Below are 20,514 nucleotides of genomic sequence, written 5' to 3'. Positions count from 1 at the left end.
TCTCTGTAGAGTATATCTACAAAACAGCAGTCCCCAGTAACAGACTTGTTTGAAGAATTCAAGCACATTTCCAAAGCTCTCTTCAAAATGTTGTTCTTAGGCAGTTGTTTATCTTGAAGTTCGTTCAGGAATCACTAAGAGCAAGGTTTTGTAGGGGCATTTAAAATTCCAATTCAGTCTTTAATATTAATTTTTTATTTTTGAAAATGAGCACCATGTTATATTCCATTGTAGATATTATGAAAACACAAACCAAATTAATTTGTTCTGAATAATTTCACAGTTAAGTTACAGCTTTTATTATTATTACTATTTTTTTTAACTTTGTTATAGATTCCACACTAAAGAATGTTCATAACTGAGCCATAAGTGGCAAAATGAATCAAAGTAGTTCTGGTTATTAAAAATACTTTGAAATTTCTTTAAACATGTTGCTGAATATGATAGTTTCTTGCTCTAAGCAGCATCAGGTTGACATATATAACTGACTTCTGATCTCCTGTGTGATGGCAGGAGGAAAAGCATACATCCCTCTGGGATGGCATGTCTGGTTCCTAGGCCCAGGATGTGCTGGCTGGCATTTTGCCAGGAGCTTTGGATATTGACTCACTTAAGTGTACATCTAAGTTTACATAATCTAATTGGGCCTTTGGGTTTTAAAAAAATATCTTGTTTTTTACAGCACGGTGTTCCTTACAATGCATATTTTAAAATTGGGTGACCCCAAAGAGCACTTTATGATGAATTTGGTAATGAAATACTTAAGAAACGTGGACAAACTTGATTATCAAGGGGCACGTTCACTTAGGAAAACAATAGTTTCATTTCAAAGCAAAGCCTACAGTTCTTACATTAATGGTTTGAATTACTATGTTTTTATTTCTCATCAGCCCAAGAATTTATACTTGAGGGTTAGAAACAGAAACAAAACTTCTAGCCTCTGTGGATTCTATAATGATTTACTAAACAACTCTCCTGTGGAACAAGTTACCATTTTTCCCACTATCCTTTTTCATCCTTCATTTCTGTAGTTTTATTTTTTTTCCAGAGTAAAATGGAACTATCGTTGGTGAGGACTTTTTTTTTTCTTTTCTTTTTTTTTTTTGGAGACAGAATCTCACAAAATTGCTCGAACTCACACCCCTCCAACCTCAGAATCCCAAATAGCTGGGGTTACAGGGATGTACTACTACTCCTGGCAGGAATTTTTTATTTTAAAGAAATAGAGTTCATCTTAGGCTTTTTTCTTTTTTTTTAATTTTTGTTTTCCCTCTTTCTTTAACTTGGTGTCAGTTGCCACTTCACTGGGTAAAAGAATAGATGTTGGCTGAGGGAAGGTTTTTGTCTTTACTATAATTAGCCAACTTACTTACCTTCCCTGTTCCTTCCTCCCTCATTGCTTTTCTGATGCAACTAGGAAAAAATAAAAGGCAACTTCAGGAACATTCAGACTCTAGTTGCATGTAGGAATTTTATCAGTTTAGTTTTTTTTCCCCCCATATTTTTCATTGGTGTGTTAGTTGTATACAATGGTGGGATTCATTGTCACATATTAGTATGTGCACACGGTGTATTTATTTGGCCAGTATCCTTCCCCAGTATTTCTCCTTTCCCTCTCCTTCTCCCTGTCCCTGGTCCCTTTCTTCAACTCTACTGATCTCCCTTGGATTTTCATGAGACACCCTCCTCCCGACCTTTCTTTTCCTTTTTTCTCTCTAACCTTCCACATATGAGAGAGAACAGATGACCCTTGACCTTCTGAGTTTGGCTTAACGGTGTTCTCAAGTTCCATGTATTTTCCTGCAGATGATTTAATTTCGTTCTGTATGACTGACTGAAACTCCACTGTGCATACCTACTACATTTTCTTTATCCGTCCATCCACTGATGGACACTGAGGCTGGTTCCATAATTCGGCTGCTGTGAATCGTGCTGCTATAAACCTGAGCATGCGTGTGTCACTGGAGTATGGCTGACTTTCATCCTTCAGGGTAAGTACTCAGGAGTGGAAGAGCCGGGTCACAGGGTGACTCCAGTCCAGGCTTTGGGGGAGCCTCCACACTGACATTCATAGTGGTACTAACTTACAGTCCCACCAACAGTGCAAAAGTGTTCCTTTTTCACGACATCATCTCCAGCATTTCTTATTGTTTATATTCTTGACAGTCACATTTATCTGTTTAGTTTTGAAGTAGAATGCAGCATGGAACTTCTTCTGGCTTGGTTAGGTCCTTGCACAAAACATTTCAGACTTCTGTATTATGTTGTGAAATCATTTGGTTCAATAACACTTTTCAGTTTTTAAAACCTGTTCACACGTTATTCAGTTTTTGAAGAGAGAATCTTTTGATTGTGCTCTTTGAAACCAGGAAAATACCTTAGTATTGTTTTTCAAAATTTTAATAAAATCAGGATAGTAATCTAACTTAAAGGTTTTGATGGAATAGGAGTGAAACCTTCAGCAGCCTCATCCTCTGTGATGTTAGTCTGAGTTTTCTGCCAGAGTGATTGAGCTGCAGTGTTGTTTCTTAGTGTCCTGAGGGCAGCCACTCTGCCTCCGGTTTCACCTTACTAGTCCAACAGAACCCTGCAGGTGGACAGATAATGCTTAAATTGAATTTTGATGTCAGAAAAATGATGTTTCTTTGTGTATTGCCCAACTTTGATTCATGCTATAGTTGTGTTTCACATGTATCTTGATTCTTGCCACATGGTATATTCTGAAGGCAATATTTGTTTTATGCATTGGTTAAAAAGCAGCCTGACCCTTAACCACAGAAGAACTTGAAGTTAAACTCAGGAGCATTATCATCCCTGGCTTTAGCAAATTAATCTGTGGATAATATTCAGCTTTTGGTTATCAGAGAAAGTGGTGATTCAGGTATTTTCTTTATCTGTCCCCTCCCCTACTCTTTACTTAATGAACATGAACATATATATATATATATATATATATATATATATATTTTTTTTTTTTTTTTTTTTTTTTTTTTAAGTTTAACTGGGATCCCAGAACATATGTTTTGGTTTGTTTTCTTTTGTTGGGTGATTTTTATGACTGTGATTCTTAACAATATCTAAGACTTACTATTCATTTATCTTTAAGCAGATTGTGATTGGTCAGCATTTATGAGGTTAGGTAACTTAAGTCACCTTAAAGCTTTTTTCATAGTGTGCAGGCCTGGGTTCTCATCTAGGAGATTCTGATTTGGTAGGTTTGATATGCTGCAAGTCTGGGCATCTATATTTTTATAGAAGTTTTCAAATTATTCTGATTCATGTTTGCTTTTGAGGGAACCATAGGAACAGGGCAGATCTGTGAATAGAAAAATGCTTTGAGAGATCACAGTAAGTCCTTTCTTACTCACCGCCAACCTCAGTCTGAAAATATTAAGTGGAAAATTATAGAAATATTCATTTATATTGCATGCTAATCTGAGTAGCAGAATGGAATCTTGTGTCCTCTTGTTGCATCCTGCCCAGGACATGAATCGTCCTTTGTCCAGTGTGTCCATTCTGTATATACTGCCTGCACCTTAGTTACTTGGTAGCTATCATGATCATCAGATAAGACTGTCTGGTATTAGAGTGCTTGGATTCAGGTTATCCTGTTTGAGTTAGTAATGGCCCCAAAGTGCAAGAATGATGATTCTGTCAATTTGCCTATGCCAGAAAGAAGCAGCAAAATGTTTCAAGTGAATATATCAGCAACGGGGAAGAATAAGTAAATGTGGCAATTCTTGCTAATGAAAGACTAAGTCTTAACTAAAAATGGTCACAATGCATGCCAGCTACATTATCGGGAAACACCCAGGGTGAAATGCATGGACTGCAGATGAATGATGAGCCTGGGGGAAGAGATGATCAAGTGGATTCCCTTGGAAGCTTGTGGAGCTGGATTATGGGTGAACTTCGTCTCACCTCATCTTCGAGCCCAACTATTAAGTTGTTCTTACCTTTAATGGAGATGGTGGTGGGTGTCTGTATAGAGCTCTGCCTTTACAGTATGCGTGTCACAGGAAAATAATAGCAGGTTAAAAGTAGGCCTGCCTCCCTTATATTTTAAAATGTGAATTGTATTGTGTATATCTACCTGGAAAGATACATAGAAACTTTTAAAAATTTCTCTTAAGGGACTGGGGAGATAGCTCAGTCGGTAGAGTGCTTGCCTTGTAAGCACAAGGCCCTGGGTTCAATCCCCCCCCCCAAAAAAAAATTCTGTTAAAAAAAAATGTTTCAAGTGAAAAAGTAAAAATTATTGATTTAAGGAAAGAAAAATAATATGCTGAGGTTGCTAAGATTGACAGTACAATAAGATACCTAGAGAAATCATGCATAAATTTTACTCTTGTTATAATTGTTCTATTTTAGTATTAGTTGTTAATCTCTGATTTTAAGTTAAACTCAACCATGGGTAGCTATGTATAACAAATAATATAGTATGTATCGTATTTGGTATTGTGTAATCTTTTTGGCATCCTCTGGACTCTTTGAACATGTCCCCTGCCTATATGGGAGGCTATTGTGTAGGTTCAAAAAAGAATCCTTCTGAGGACCCAGGAAAGATTTCATAAGAGTAGAAATATCTTAGCTTGAATCCAGAGATTATCAAGTGAATTCCAGTCCAGAGAGTGATTTGAACAAAAGGACAGAGGTATGAAACTGCTTAGTGAATTTTGGAAATTAACAGGTAGTTGGCATGGTTCAACTACAGGGTAAGGATGGTTGGAAGTAAAGTGGTTCCTATGCTGCCAAAGGCAAAGAGACCTTAGTGAACCTGGAAGGAGATTAGTGGGAGACTAGAACATCTGTTGTTATGATAGAAAGGTCATGGGTGACAGAGCAGAGCCTGCACTGGGATGGTGTGAGGAGACTGGAGGCAAGGAGAGGACTGGAAGGCGGTCAGAGTAATCCAGGCGGCTGTGAGCAGAGGCTTTCGGCTCCGGGGTAGAGTACTGACCTGGCATGCGTTTGATCCCCAGCACCTCAAATAGAAAAAAAAAATGCAGAAGACTTTTTTTTTTTTTTTTTTTTTTTTTTTAATTTTTATTTTTTACTAAAGTAGGGGAGTCACAGTTGTGGATGAAGCAGAGCAGAAAAAAGAAGCAAGGAGTGGAGATCTTCTAGCATTGATGACAGATTGATTTAGAAGATGAGGAAGACAGAGTGATTTCTCACCCACATGAAGAGTTTGGGAAATCTTGCAGACATTAAGATGAGGTTTCAAGGGGATGATTAGGTCTTAAAAGAAAATACAGGGGTCTGAGGATGTAGCTGGTGGGAACAGGGGCCCAAAGGCAGGGATCGGCCTTCCATGAGAGAACGTGAACATCAGTGCTTTTGCTGTGAGTCCTACTTCACTGTCAGTTCCTGCTTAGTGGTCCCAGGTCACCTGGTGGGTTCTGGTGGGCACAGGACTCACAGTCACAACCAGTCTGTGTGTGCGTGGGACCAAGCATCTCTGTTGTGGTTAAAGCTTGGGGTAGGAAAGGCAGGAGTGGAGCAGTCCCCGGGCCACCATGCGAGTGGAAGCTGGAGGACAGAGTCAGAATGAGGAGAGACGAGCTGAGGGTGTTGTTGCACCTGTGACGCTGAGGACAGCTCTTGAGGGTCTGAAACGTGCTCTGCTTGACTTCCAGTTATGACTTTTTGCTCAGTTTGTGTTGGGATTTTCTGTCCTTTGAAATTGATAGGCTTCTAACGGACAAGTGAAGATTGTTGTTTTTGAGAGAAGAGAATAGATGGTGGACACAACATAAATCTTTACATGAATGATTTGTGGGCATGCACACCAAGTAGCCGTGAGCTTCACGCTGAGAGTAACCGAGGTTGTGTGAACCTGCTGCGAGCATGCGTGTGCCAGTGACAGCTGAGACTAGAATTCAGATCTCACATTTCAGCCCAGTGGTGTTTATACCATGTGTCTCACTTATGCCAAAAGGAAAGTTGAGAAATGATGGTCTTTGGATGAACTAAGTGCCTGTGGATACAGGGATTTATTTTTGTTGTTACATCGGGGAAACTCTTAGGGGTGTAGCAGCACAATGACTTTGTAGCTCTGAAGAGGCCAACTGAATACCTTTGGTATATGAGGGTCTGGGTGCACTGGTTATAGCTGCACAAATCTTTGTTTTGAGGCAGGCATGATTCTGAGTTGCCTTAGGGAGAGACATACTTATAAAGCAGTAAAATTCTGTCTGAGTGTGGCCGTCCCTCTGCATTGTCTGGAGGTACTTCTGGAAAATGTCTCTCTAGGACCTTTGATTTTGTTCCTAAATTTATAACAGAGCCACTTCTCAGTGCTGTCTATTGCTCAGGGTACTTCTGGTGATAAGCTTGTTATTGAGTTGGATGGGGGAACTGTAGACTGCATCCTGCAGGGAATCATTTATTGTTTGTACAAGACTAGGTAGTGCTGAGGAATCGTGTCTCATTTTGGGCATCAAATGGTCTTTCACTTTAAAATCTGACATTGGCAGTACTTTTTCTTTGATTTAAACAGGGTAGCAGATGTTTCTATGAGCTTGAAAAAGATAAAAGCTTCTTAAGGCATTGGCTCTATTTTATTTGCTTTATGAAAAATAAAAACAAAAAAGACTGTGGTAACATTGTATCTGTCTATGGACATGATTAGGCATTTAGCCTGAGCTAGTTACTGTAATTTTTTCTTCCTAGAAATGTCTTTCTTTTGAGCCCTAAAATTGATTTTCAGTTGAAAATATCGGAAATATTGAAGACTTAGAATATACAGTAGCTTCAGATCTGAAGAAATTTGCTGAAAAGTGAAATAAAAGGTTTGTTTGTTTGTTTTTGGCATTACGGGTGTTGCATCACAGTGCAAGGCCCAAATCAGGGATGTCATGTGGTGTGTAGATGCTAATATAACAACAGAGAAAACAAATGTCCATATGTTTTTAATGGACAGAATTCAAAGTGCAATAGAAATTGAGTAAGAAATTTTGTAATACAAGTCTACTTATGACAAGAGTGTGGTTATTTTGGAGGGATAACATTTCTCTCAATTTGTGGCCGATGTTGCCCCCATCATCCAGTCTATTGCGAATGTTCTTCTGTAAGAACTGCACTTACCTGTGGGCTGTTCACAAACAGGCATCGGGCCAGGTTTGGCCACCACATCATCTTTGTTCCTGCTGTGCTGCTTGTTCCCACTGGAATGGTGCTTCCCCGTCCATACCTGAGGGGCTCTTGGAATTTCTGCCTGTCTTTATTCTAGGTGCTGGGGCAACAGTGACACAACGCAAAGCCCTGTTCTTGTTGGCTGGTGTCAAGTACCAAGTAGAAAAGTGAAGTATTAAAGGGGCTCTAGGGATGTGGAGTGCCGGAGGTTTGCAGTTATAGTTCGGATGGTTTCAGGGAAGACCTTGCTGAGGAGCTTGAGGCCCCTGTGCACCCTTTTGGAGGGTGTTCTCCTTCCTTCAAACCCCGAGGGTGGCCACCCTCCTTCATGTATATATAATGTGTCTCTGTGTTTTCTAAAACATTACATATACAGTATGATAACATGATATATTTTTGTGCAGCTTTTTATACTCAACATTATATGTCAAATTCATATTAATATGACTCATTTTGTTATTTTTTTTGGTACTGGGGATTGAACCCAGGAATGCCGTGTCAATGAGCTACCTTCCCAGCCCTGTTTATTCCGTTTTGAGACAGGGTCTCTGAGTTGCCCAGACTGACCTTGAATTCAGTCCTTCTGCCTCAGAGTAGCTGGGATTACAGGTGAGAAACTGCTTGACATCACTTTGCATTCTATTGCAAGGCTGTCCTAGAGTTGAGGGCTGCCACTCGGGGTGGGAAGAGCTGCAAAGGCACACTGCAAATGACATGAACACCAGAAGGAAGTACTCGCAGCCTGTTAGCAAAGTCTCCCACAATTCACTTTCACTGCCAGGTGTTTTATTGCATTATTGGCCATGGTTGGTGCATTTTGTTTACGGTCATTTTTGACTGTTTGCAGTGTTGGCACTCAAACAGCGCTGCAGTGAATAGCCTTGTGTTGCCTTGTGCACATGCGCGGGAGTTTCATTGACGAGTATGTGCACAGAGTGTATGTCCACGTGCACAGACCTAGAAGTGGGGGAGTCACTGTGTGCTGGGGTGTGCACACCTTCAGCTTTCCCACATACCTCAGGGAGCCTGGGTCAGTTTATGTTCTTACCACCAGTGTGGTTCTTGCTGCTCCACAGCTTTGCCAAAGCGTTTTTAATTTTGCCAGTCCCAAGGGACATGAATTGGCATCTCATAGGGGTTTTAACTTGTATTTTCTTTATTGTTAATTAGACAAAGCATCTCTTCATGTGCTTTTCAATATTTATTTTATTTTTTTAATTTGGTGTGATCCTGGGGACCCTGCTTGCCCTTCCGCATGCTTGGTCCTGAGCACCCCACGAATGTCAGAATGTCCTTCCTCCTCCTCCTCCTTTTCCTCCTCTATATACTTTTGGACCAGTTTGTTTCTTCTGTGAATTGCCAGTTAGTACATTTTACCCTTTTTTATTGGATTGTTTTATCTCATTGATTTATGGGAATGCTTTGGATTCCAATACTTCCTTGGTTACATGTGTTCTAATATTTTCCTCAAGTCTGTGGTTTGCCTTTGTTTTCAAATAGACTCTTAACGAGAAAAGTTTTTGATTTTAATACTGTTGGATGTACCATGCTTTCATTTATGGCTGATGTGTCTTACTGAAGAAATTTTTCTGTTCCCCATGTTCAAGTTCCCTTATGTTTTCTCCAAGTTTTAAATTTTACTTTTTTTGTGATTATTAATCTACTTGGAATTGAGTTTGTGTAGGGTGTTAGGTGGGGAGCTAAAAAGATGTAAGGACTTCCAGCCTTCTCAGCCTGATTTGTCAAAGTCCCCGCCTTTCCTCGGCTTCCTGCAGTGCCAGTGTTACTGTATACTGAGTTCCGATGCATACCTGTGTGTGTTTCTTCTAATGCTACTTCACGTCTAGCGGCGTGTCCAGTGTTCACTTTTGAGGCTGGCACCTTTTGTTTACTATTGTGTTACTGCCTGAGTAGTCCTGACTAAATTAGTTCCCTTAATTACTTTGGATAATTATCACAGGAAACAGTTTTCTGGGTGCTCAATGTTTACTTGGTGTTTTAATACACAGATTCATTGGATTTCCACAACACTACTGAGTTAATTGTTTGATTCTGCCTTCAGATATAAGTGAACTGAGGGCCAGAGGAGCTTACTTAACTGGGGTGGGGAACCCAGGCTAGCTGCTCTGGGCTCTCAACTGCTCTTCATTTGATGGGTTCAAAGACTTCTCTGGCTTGAAGCATTTGAGCAGGAGTGAGGGCAGCCCCAGTCGTCCACAGCCTATCCCAGATTTGTCCAGTTGCTGGTGGTGTTAGACTAAGTTGCATAGAGGCCGTAGGGACTCTTCACAGCTCTTTTTTAGAATAACTTCATTGGGTTTTCTAATAACAAATTATGAACCAACCTGGTGCCCATCACTGGATGAACAGATAAAGACAGTGTGAAGTGTAGTACAAAATGGAGTTTTATTCAGCCATAAAGAATGGAATTATGTCAGTTGCAGGAAAATGGATGGAACTTGAGAGCATTGTTAATGAAATAAGCCAAGCTCAGAAAGTCAAGGGTTGTATGTTTTCTCCCCTGTGCGGGAGCTAAAGAGAAAAAATAGGGAAAAAAGTGTGGGGATGGAGGGTCTTATGAAATCAGAAGAGAGATCAGTTATAGGAAAGAACCAGGAGAAAAAGGGGAGGGAGAGGGGAGGTTCTGGGGAACCAAATTGTTACACTGTGGGTATGTGCAAAAATCTTACTGTTACTTAAAATTTTAAAGATATGGAAAAAAATTTCATTAGGCTTTCTAAAATGGTTATCTTTGAACTTGGCCCTGCCAGTGCATGTGAAGAAAATATGGGAAACGATTTTGTGTTTTAGAAAACGTGTTGGATTTATGGATTTTTCATGTGTGCAGTAGAACCAGATTCCATGTGCAGAGACCATGAACTTTGTAAGTTGGAGATATGGTGCTCTGAGTGGTTTTTGCTTTTTTTTTTTTAAAATGGGTGCTGGGGATGCGAACCCAGGGCCTTATGCTTACAAGGTAAGCACTCTACCAACTGAGCTATCTCCCCAGCCCCGGTTTTTGCTTTGTTTTTGGAGTAAGGTGTAGGAATGATCTGATTTGTTGGAGTGACCTGGGAGCGCACTGTGCTGGATTAGCTAACTTTTGCTCCCTGGTGCAGTCTCCTCTAAGTGTTCTCCAGTGAGGCTGTCTAGCTCTCCCCAGCACTTATTGTCTGTTCCAACTTTTGAAATTCATACTCCACTTAGAATTTAGTTGTTTGATGTAGCACTTTTATTATTTTTATGATTGCTTTGGAAATAAGTCTTGTGTTCCTAGGACAGGGATGGTCTGGTGGGTTGCTTTTTTAGTGTGGTGTGGGTTGGGTTGGGTTGTTTTGCTTTTGTTTTTATGGCACTGGGGAGTGAACCCTGTGCTTGTACATAATGGGCAGGTGCTGTACCACTGAGCAGTACCCCCAGCCTGGGATGATTTTTTTAAATACTTTTAATCATCTCACCTGTCTCTTAGCACATGGAATAGCCAATGAGAGTACACATGCTTGCTTAATAAAAGTCAGCTTTTAATGTGGCTCAATGAGGAAGACCAGAGTGACAATGGCAAATTTTATTTTTGATGTAAAATTTTTGACTTTTTAAAATCAACAGTTATTCAAGTACATACTTTGAACCAAGAACTGCAAGAAGCAAAAGTTGAATCGGAAACAGATCTTGCCTTCAAAAGGGAGTATGTTCTTAGAACAGCCGGTAAAGGACAAATGATGGTTGTTTGCCCTGTGTGTTCGTGCCCCATCTTAGTTTTCCAAAGAGCGGGCTAGAGGTTGTTGATGAGTTTATTGGAGAGATCAGATGTACAAGGAGAAAGTCCCTCAGGATTGAATGAGGTGAGTTGAAGCCCTGGGGATGGGGAGAGCAGTGTGTACTGAGGTGGGTGGGCTGAGAGAAGGTTCCAGTGAGAGTGGCTGTGACTCCGAGCAGGGTCCCTTGAGTGGAGGGTGGGACTGCAGTTCAAAAGGAAGAAACAGTGTGAAGCAAGGTCTGATGGAGGCAGAAGGAGTTGGCTATGTTTGGAGCAAAAGTAGCTCCATTTGGCAGGAATATAGGTGAGTTCAAGTAAGGTGTGGCCAGTTCATGCAGGGTCTTAAATATCAGGCTGAGACGTGTGAACTTAATTCAGTGGACAGTGGGGAGCCACTGAAGGTTCTTGAGTAATACGATCTGAGCCATGCTTTTGGAAGATTAATCTGGTGCCATGTCAGTAATGAATTAATGAAAAAATGAAAGTATCTTTCATTGTTGGATCACTTTTGTTCTCTATGTAAGCAACTAAAACATAAACTTAATTTAGCTATTAAATAACACTAAGAATCTTCACTAATGAATATGTAAGAAAAATACATATTTATGTTTTCATATCTAACTAATCTTAAAACTGATTGAGGCTCACCTGTTGGCTTCTAGTTCTGATTTTTGCATTCATACTCTTCTTGTGAATTAGACACCACTAGATATCTTCCATAAATATGGTTTGCTCTGAATGTTGTATTATACAGATCAAAAAGCCTTTAATACTGCTCTTCTTGACTGCTCAATAAAGTCCAGGTTTCATGACCCACAAACCAGGCCCATGTTCATCTTTTCTGCCACATGCTCACAAAGATTGTTAGTAAGATTCCTTGTGATTTCCTGCTTCTCTGTCTTATTTACTCTAGCTCTTGTGACCGTCACAGAGGCTCAAGATGCAGAGAAGGGGGGAAAGTGCATTGAGATTCCGAGAACTTGAGTGATGGGCATATTCTGGCAGAGCCAGGACAAAAGCGCTGCCACTGAAGTGTTTTGTGCTTGCTGTGTGCCAGGTGTTGTCAGTTCATGGGGCTAAGACTGCAGTCCAGAGAGACAAGCATGAAGCTGCTGATGAAGCCAGCGTCATAAGCTGGGCGGGTCCTGTTGTGAATAGTACTATGGGGCACTTCGAGAGAATATAATGGGGAAAGGGAGCGAAGCCCATTTGGAATGGGTGTCAGGAGGGTCTTGTGCAGGAAGTGAACTTTGAGCTGACAGTTGAGATTCAAGAGCATTCTGGCAAGGCAGAGAGCAGAGAGAACAGTGTTCTCCCAGACACCCCAGGTGGAAGAGAATTCGGGGGCATTTGATGACCTGGAAGATCAGTGTGACCAGAATGTATTTTGATTACTGAGGAATAAGATGAAGCTAGAAGAGTAAGGGGTCAGATCATATTAACCTTTAAACCATATTGGATTTTGCATTTTATGTTTTGCAAGTACATTGGGAAACAAGGGCTTTGGAGAGCTTTTGCATTGACGATTGACACAATCCAATGTCTACAGTAGATTGACAGTGTAACCACTCATCGTCATCTCCACTACTCCTACCTGAGTCTCAGTCTGTGAATTAACTAGTCCCTGCGTCTACCCTGTGGCCCAACAGCCTATTCTCAACATGGCTGTTTTCCTTTAGAATGTTAGGCCATGGTTTCCTCTGTTTCTGTCTTCTGGGGGTTTCCCATTTCATTCAGAGCAAGTCAGAGACGTGCTTACCCCTCAGGCACTTGTTTATATTTACCTGGGATAGTTTTTCTGCATATATCCATGGGCTTCACTTCTGATCTCCTTCTGGTCTTTATACAACTGGGGAGTCCATCCCTGGCTGCTGTGTTTCACACCAAACCCCATTTCTACCCATCCTTTATCACTTTATCACCAGAATGCTTACTGCTGTCTGCTCTCACACTCTCTTCTAGAACATAAGTTTCACTAGTTGAAGCATTTTGTAAGAGTTTTGTGTGCTCATGTGTTCTCAGTGTGTAGAGTGCTGTGTGTAATAGGCAGTCAGCAACGAGTTGAAGGAACTTCTGAACTGACAGAGCATGACTTGGCAGCCGAGTAAGGTGGGAGACAAAGTCCGAGTCTAGCTGAGATATGATGGCTGGACTGAGGGTCGCCTAGGAAGAGGTGAATTCAAGGGGTGGTTCATAATAAGAAAATAACTCAGATTTTTGCTCAAGTTCAGTGTTTCTTCCATTAAACTGCTGTGAAACGCCAGTGTTAGCTAGTAGTCAGTCATTGTTTTGGTTTGTGTCTCTTGGATGCTGCTGTGTTCTCCGATAGCTCCAGAGTATGGTGAAGGCTAGTGAGAATTTGATACTACTTTAACTATTTTAAATATTCATATCCTATATCTTTAATTTTTAAAAATGTGGTGCTGGGGATCAAGCCCAGGGCCTCATGTGCCAGGCAAGAGCTCTCCCACCCTTGTGCGCTTTTAAAAAGGAACTCGCAGAACAGTGTGTGCAGTTAGGAAGTGTGTGTGATGGTCATTTAAGCACCCTGAGGTGGTGGGTCTCAACTGGCATGAGTTTGCCGATCCACCCCTTCACTTCCCAGGGGACATTTGGAAATGTCTGGAGACATTTTTGGTTGTCACAAATTGTAGATTGATGCTAGTGGCTTCTGGTGATCAGAGGACAGGTATCTTGCTTAGCACCCTACAGTGCCACAGTTAACCCTCCTCCCTTCCCCCAGCAGAATCATGTGATCCAAAATGTCAGCAGTGCTAAGGTTGAGAAACCCTGCCTTAGGAATTAAAATTCTGACCTCATCTTAGGCCGGTGCTAAGCCATGATGCTGTTAAATCCATAGCTTTGCAAGGTGTGTAGATTATAAATTACATACATGGTTTTACTTGCTTTTAAACAAACATACCCTAACTGGGCCCTGTTGTGTACATGCACATAAATCCACCTGAAGGCTCCACCTTCAGAATGGGGAAGTGGGTGTGTGCATTCGGATGGATGCTCTGGCCGTCCTGACAGTTGTCTTGGACTTGCAGCAGATCTTCTTAGTCTCCTCTTTGTGCAGCACTGTCTGCTGAGGGTGGAGTTTTGTTCTCTGAAAGCATTGGGACGATTATGGGATTGGGTAATAATTCTAAGATGAAATTGAGATATGACTGTAAAATAATACTTGACTCTAAAGGTAGTTTAAAATTAATACTTCCTTTATGAAGTCTTTTTATCAGTAAACTGGGAATAAGTGTCACATTCTCAGTTTCAAAGAAAGTTGATGTAGATGTTCTAGAATGATTTATCAGATGTCTATTGTCTTGGATCAGGGAAACACATCATATTAAGGAATGGGCTGGCACAACTTTTGGAGAACATTTGGTATATTAAATTTTAAATATTTGTCCCTCCCATTTAGGAATTCTGCCCCTAACTGTTTGTTGACAGAAACATTTACACTGGTAAGGAAAGATACACCTACAGTGCTCTTTCAAGAAGCTTTGTTTATAAAGTGGGGAAAAAAAAAAAAAAAAAAAAAAATCCAGCACCTACCAAGAGCACTTGAGTCACAAGTCATTATTAGTACCTCCCTACAGTGAAATGCTGTGCACTCCCCCAAGTTGAAATGTTTGTGTACTGATAGGAGATATAAAATGTATTAAATGGGGGCAAACGAAGTTCTTAGAAAAAACTAATGAGTAGTATAAAACACAAAATTGCATATATAAGATAAGCATAAAAGAGAGACCTGGAGAAATGCCAAGCCTAATGGAGTATTTCACACTTGGTAGATTGCTTTATGATGAGTGTGTGTTTAAAGTCATGGGTCAGTCACTTACTTTACTGCCAAATCTTTTAAAAAAAAAAAATTGTTTTGAAACAGTCTTTCATATTAGTATGTAACAGCTAATAACCTTTCTGCAGTTCTGTATTTATATGCGTGAACACTTAAAATTGGCCCAGATTTCTAGGGCTTTGTCTTCCATCTGAAGTTATTTGCTACTTTAATTTTTTTTTTTAAATTCTTGACTTTAAAGTGATTTGTCTTTTAAAACCTTGTAGCATGCATAGCTGTATTCGTCCTGCAGGTGGCGCCACAGTGTTCTTCAGTGCTCTTCATCACTCTTAAAACTTCCTAAGCTAGGAAATCATTTCATTACTGATTTGGCTTGTAGAATGCTTATCATTCATATAACTACTGAAAAATAAAACCATTTTATTACTAATATTTCAAAAGCACACGTGGCAGAAAAAAATACATCAAGTTCTCAGTACATAATAATGTACCTTATTAATCAACTTTTATAATTGTTATCATTTCTGGGAAAACTAAATCTATTTTAACACTGAATTATACTTTCTAACTCCTTTAAAATTCCAAAACTTCATCAAAACTGGCAGTAGAACTGATTTTTTCCAATAGATTCTCTTTGAAGTGCTTCCTTTTCCCTTCTCTTTGTGTGTCTGACTCCCCCCTTCTCCCTTCTTTTCTCTCAGTCTGTCAAGTTCAAGAGCAGCTCAGATGCCATGAATTAAGTGAAGCACAAAAGGGAAAAAGGAGACCCTTTTGAAGAACAAAGGCCTCCCATTGGGCTGCCATGTTCTTTTTTGACCAAAAGTGCACCCTGCATGGTTTCTATTGTTGTCCACATGCCCTGCACATAAGGTAAATACCGCAGATCCTCATTACCTCACGTTTCCCTCCTCTTCCTCCAGTGCCACACACATCCAGTGAGGCTCAAGGTCTTTGATGTTTTTAGGCATTCTTACACAGTTGCTTTAGCTCCTTTAAAAAACTACAGGGTAGATATGGAAGTGGAGAGCAGCACACATCACGTTAAACCCTTCAAGAAGGGAAATTAGCTGTTAGAGAAACTGTAACCCAAGAATGCAGGGCAGGTGGAAGGAGCTGGAGACTGTTGCTGTGATTCTGCTCTGTGCTTTTTAATTTTCTGTGCTTGTGAATAGTAACTTTGATTTACGTTACTGATAGATGGGTGAGTTTAGTTTCTCCTCTTTGTATAACTAAGCACACACATGGAAATCAATTTACTCTCTGAGAGTGGTCCTTATAATAATAACTTCTTGCTAATCTGCTCCTACTTCTCACTGGATGTCTGCAGTTTGGGTCATGTACACAGCCTAACTATAGGTCTTTTGCCCGACTTTAACTTTTCATTGAGAAATAACTGGGGGTGGGGAACAATAAATAAATAGAAAAAGGGGTAACCTATACATAACCAAGCATAAAATTTAAGAGGGAAATGACTGAAAGTTCATGTTCTACATACTTTGAAATTAACCCACTTGTTATAAGGTAATTTTAATGTTGCTGACAAATATCAGTTGTGTTTGCATAGGAGTGTGTGGTTCTAGATATTTGATAAACTACTATTAATCATTGAGAAAACACTGTCAGTTTAGCAAGTATGTTGAAATAGCCAGAGAGTTCCTTAGTTCCCTGTAAATATGGAGCAGCTAATGGCTGGAGGTTTAGACTATGATTTTGCTTATTTTTATTCTTTGAATCGGTAAAGGACTTGTGATAGGTTGAGAGTGGTAAAGAGATGGAAAGAGTAATAAGAAGAGGAGAAATATTCTTTTAGTGTTATTTTAAAATCAAAACTTTCAATATAGTAAAGAACAAGAACTAGATTTCTGGCAACAGTTGTTTTCTTTTCTTTCTTTTTCTTTTTTTTTTTTTTTTTAATCTAATATTTAACTAGTAATGGGCAATTTGTGACTTAATGTTCGGTGGCCATATTGAATGCTTCCTGAGTCAGCGTCTGCCCTTTTCGGATTATAGATCTATGTAATGATATTCAGTGAGGTTAAAAAGAACATTAAAGAGTTAAATAATTCCTCGTAAAAAGTGTAGTAACAGTTTATTTTGAAAATTCAATATTCTTACTCTTCTTTCCCTCATGGCATTCAGGTAAAAATACATAGCACGTTCTCAACTTTTTTTTTTTGGTTATCTAAGGATTTCTTTTAATGTTAGATGTTTTGACTTCTCACGGACCCTGAAAGTTGCTTTTGGGAGCCATTCCTCAGTTTCATGGTATTTTTGGGCTACAGTAGCCTGCAAGAATCCTTTGGTTTGTACACTTGGCAGCATAACAAAAGACAGAGAGCTTCTTGTTTTATAGTGTGTAGGAAATTGCCATTCCTGTGGTCTGTGCAAGATGTTGTAAAGATGTGACCAGGAGTCTCAGGAGAGAGAGAAGCTTGGGGGTTCTGGTCTTTTCTGCTTTTGCTCATGTTGGCTTGCTTTTCTGGTTTTGCTCCTTGGGGTAGCATCTGATGTTAGGAGAATTCGCCATTAGGTTGAATTCACTGGGAACAGTTGTAATACAGGTGCATTTAAACACTTCCTGACGGGAGAGAAGAAGAGTGAAGCCTTGGTCTTTATTGAATGCTCACCTCCTGCCCACCACCATTCAGGAACAGTCTGCCTCACCTCCTGGCTTTTCACAGGTGCCCAAATGCTTCTCTAAGTGTGCCAGCCACTGCACATTCCTACAAGTTCCACGCAGAGGCCACTTTTGTGAACCCAACAATTTGACATTTTCCAGGTTTGTGATTGTACCTTTCCAAGTTAGTACTGACTTTAACTTATTTCAAATATTACTCTATAGTTAAATGTAAACTTACATTGTTCTACATAGTTCTTACATTGTTATTTAGGTAATTTAAAATTTTAGAACCATGTGACTTTAAAGATGTGTTAAAATGTTTTAGATCATTGTCCTAATATCATTAACCATAGTAATTAGAAAAATTAAGTCAACAATAAAATTAAAATAAAAAAGACTAACAGGGAAAGTGGAGAGAGCAGCAGTTTGGAGTACTAGACACACTCTCCCTGAACTTCCTTGGAAGCCGTTGGAGCGGTTGCTGGAGAGATTTTAAGCATTGAGTGCATTGTGACTAAACCTGCCCTGTGCCCAGACTGCATCCTGGTGCCTCGCTCGGCAGCGATCTCAAGTGATGGCTGAAAAGAAAGGACGTGGTCAGGGTGGTCGAACCCATGTTTGTTCAGGGATGAGGAGGACAAGATTGGGAGCATCATAGTAGCTCAGGGTGCAAAACATGTGAGAATTGAGATGGGTGACTTTTCCCCCTGAGTCTGGTAGATTTTGATTTAAAACCTTCAAGCTGTGCCCTGGGGAGAGGCATGTCCGAGGAGAAGAGGACCATAATGAAGCCAGGACTTCAGAAAGGCTTGTGGGAGACTCAGAGCCGAGAACAGAGGGTCAGTGAAATATTAAGAAGCAAATTTGTTTTTAGATGATATAAATGTTACAGATTTTTATTTCCACAAACTTGATGAAAACACAGTGGTAGACAAAGGTCCTCAGGCTAAGTCTGACAGGCTTTCTGTTTTTGTATGACCCGTGAGCAAAGATTGTTTTTTAAATTTCCAGGTAAGGAAAGAATGAGAAGCAGCATGTTTTATGACATTAAAGTCATGTGAAATTGAAATATCAGTGTTCACAATCATACTCTTACTGGGAGACAAGGACCCCGCTTGTTCACATGATGTCCATGTAGTGTCTGCGGCTGCTCTTGGGCTGCAGCAGCAGTGTAAGTAGTTGTGACAGGGACTCTGGGCCTGTAAAGACTGAAATGTTTACTTCCTGGTCCTTTGCAGAGCAAGTTTGCTGACCACAGAAATAAGGGATTGCCCTTAGTGTGGTAGAATGAGCAGCATGCCTGGACATGGTGGCGCATGCCTGTAATCCCAGCAGTTTGGGAGACTAAGGCAAGAGGATCATGAGGTCAAAGCCAGCCTCAAAAATTTAGTGAGGCCCTGTCTCTAAATAAAATATAAAAAAGGGCTGGGGATGTAGCTCAGTGGTTAAGTGCCCCTTGTTCTGTTGGCTGGGGTTGTGACTCAATAGTTAAGTGCTCCTGGGTTCAATACCCAGTACCAAAAAAAAAAAAAAGAGCAGCGTAGTTTGTCCTAAGACTCGGAATGTTTACCATTATTTTTATGAAATATATGAAATACCAACATAGTAAATATTATCCCCCCCACCCCCCTTGCTTGATAATATCCACTTTGGGGAAGAGTATTCTTACACTGCTTACTTGAGTATATTACCACTCAATAGGATTTTGAAAACTCAAACTGTAGAACTCAACCTAACTTCCTGTTCTGATTCTTCTTTAGAGCATGGGAGATAATAGACCTTGAACATCAGAAGAGCATTTTGGAAAAGATTAAGCACTTAGATTTACACAGGCAAATTTTGCTCCATTTGAGCTGCATTTGTTGAGATTCAGAGTCTTTCTTAAAAACATTAGCACTTCCCAAATTTGTAACTCGGGCATTTTAAGATGCAGCAAGCCTCTTGGGCTTGTTCTTTAGGTGGTGGCTTCTCTTTCTCTTGCTCTCTGACCAGTTATCTGCTGTGTTTCTCTGTCCTGCTGAGAAGTGTGGCAGTTGTTGGGAAGACACCCGGAAACTGTCTTGGGCGTCTGCATCAAAACCGAGGGTACCCCTGTTAGTGTCTCTGACTTGCCCAGGTTGGGGGAGCAGGTATGGATAAGGTTTGAATTTGCAGTCCATTCTTTCTGATTCTTCCTTCTTCCTTCCTCCCATTAGCTTTACATGTTTAATATAGTAAAAATAAAGATTCAAAAATGTTAGAATAAAATAAATGATAGGGCGTGGCAAAGACAGAAAAGTCAGTTAAAGATAAGTGTTAATTTTCCTTGCCTTCCTTCCCCTCCTAGAAAACCAAGCCTGAACCAGGAGTGTGTTGTTCGTGATTTGTTTCTACATGAAAAAGCAAAGGTTTGAACTCCTGATTTATTCTGTGATGGCCAGCTACTAACTAAATATGCGACCTTCCCCCAGCTAGGTTTTCTTATTTCTTATGGTATTGAGGCACTAATAAGAGTGATGATTCCCTGACTTCTTTATGGCTCCTTTACCCACTTTATAAGGGTTGTTCTGTGTTGAACTCTCTTTATATCAGTTGTGTACCTTTTTCTTCAATTATAATCTCTAGCACGTAACATTGTACTGTTAATCCTTTGCTTTCAAGTTCCCCCTGTTGCTTTAAAAGGTAAAGTTTAAGGTGCTTTATGGTACTGTTTGTGGGTAGAGAATGGAACTCTGAAAAATCTATATGACTGCAAACCCAATAACAGAAATCAGCTTGGTTATCATAAACAATTCCTTTTCCTAATTTCTTTCTTTCCTCTCCTTTTCCTTCTAGGTCTTTGTGGAATTTACTTTTTCTGATAAATTTCTGTAGGAGATATGGTGCTAGTCAAGAGGCATCATTTTAAATAGGAAGTTACCTATTCATTTTATGCTATTGCTTTTGTTTTTGATGAGTTTTCTGTGTAATTGGTCTGCATTCTGCCCTGGAAACCAGAAGTCTACCTGCTACTCTGCATTTTAACCCAGTTAGTACCTTTGCTAGGCTTGAGTCTCTGTGAGTCCAGCTGTTACCCACAGGGTTGGGAGTTCAGTAGTTGTTTTGTCATTTGTTGATATTTCCAGTTTTCTAGACAAACCGTGCCTTTTCATAATGTCATGTTTTCTTGCTAGAGTTCTTGTCACCTTTCATAATGCTTCCTTCTCTATCCTCTTGCTTCCC

General features: G+C 40.1%; 1 protein-coding gene across 3 annotated transcripts in view; it reads left to right on the top strand.

Annotated features, from left to right (window-relative positions):
• Positions 1–20,514, top strand: part of Pou2f1 (POU class 2 homeobox 1) — a 170,340-nt gene that overhangs the window by 23,311 nt on the left and 126,515 nt on the right. The window contains exon 1 of one of the 3 annotated variants that reach the window (XM_047520074.1): positions 1,971–1,991. The exons of 1 other annotated variant lie outside the window; for it this stretch is intronic. The gene's annotated coding sequence lies outside the window, so the exon portion shown is untranslated. Of the gene's footprint in view, positions 1–1,970; positions 1,992–20,514 lie in introns of those variants that run through there. One more of the 3 variants, XM_047520075.1, reaches the window with a different exon arrangement.

Source organism: Sciurus carolinensis, chromosome 12 (genome assembly GCF_902686445.1).
Source record: "Sciurus carolinensis chromosome 12, mSciCar1.2, whole genome shotgun sequence".
Lineage (NCBI taxonomy): Eukaryota > Metazoa > Chordata > Mammalia > Rodentia > Sciuridae > Sciurus > Sciurus carolinensis.
This window is presented reverse-complemented; position numbering and strand designations above follow the sequence as displayed.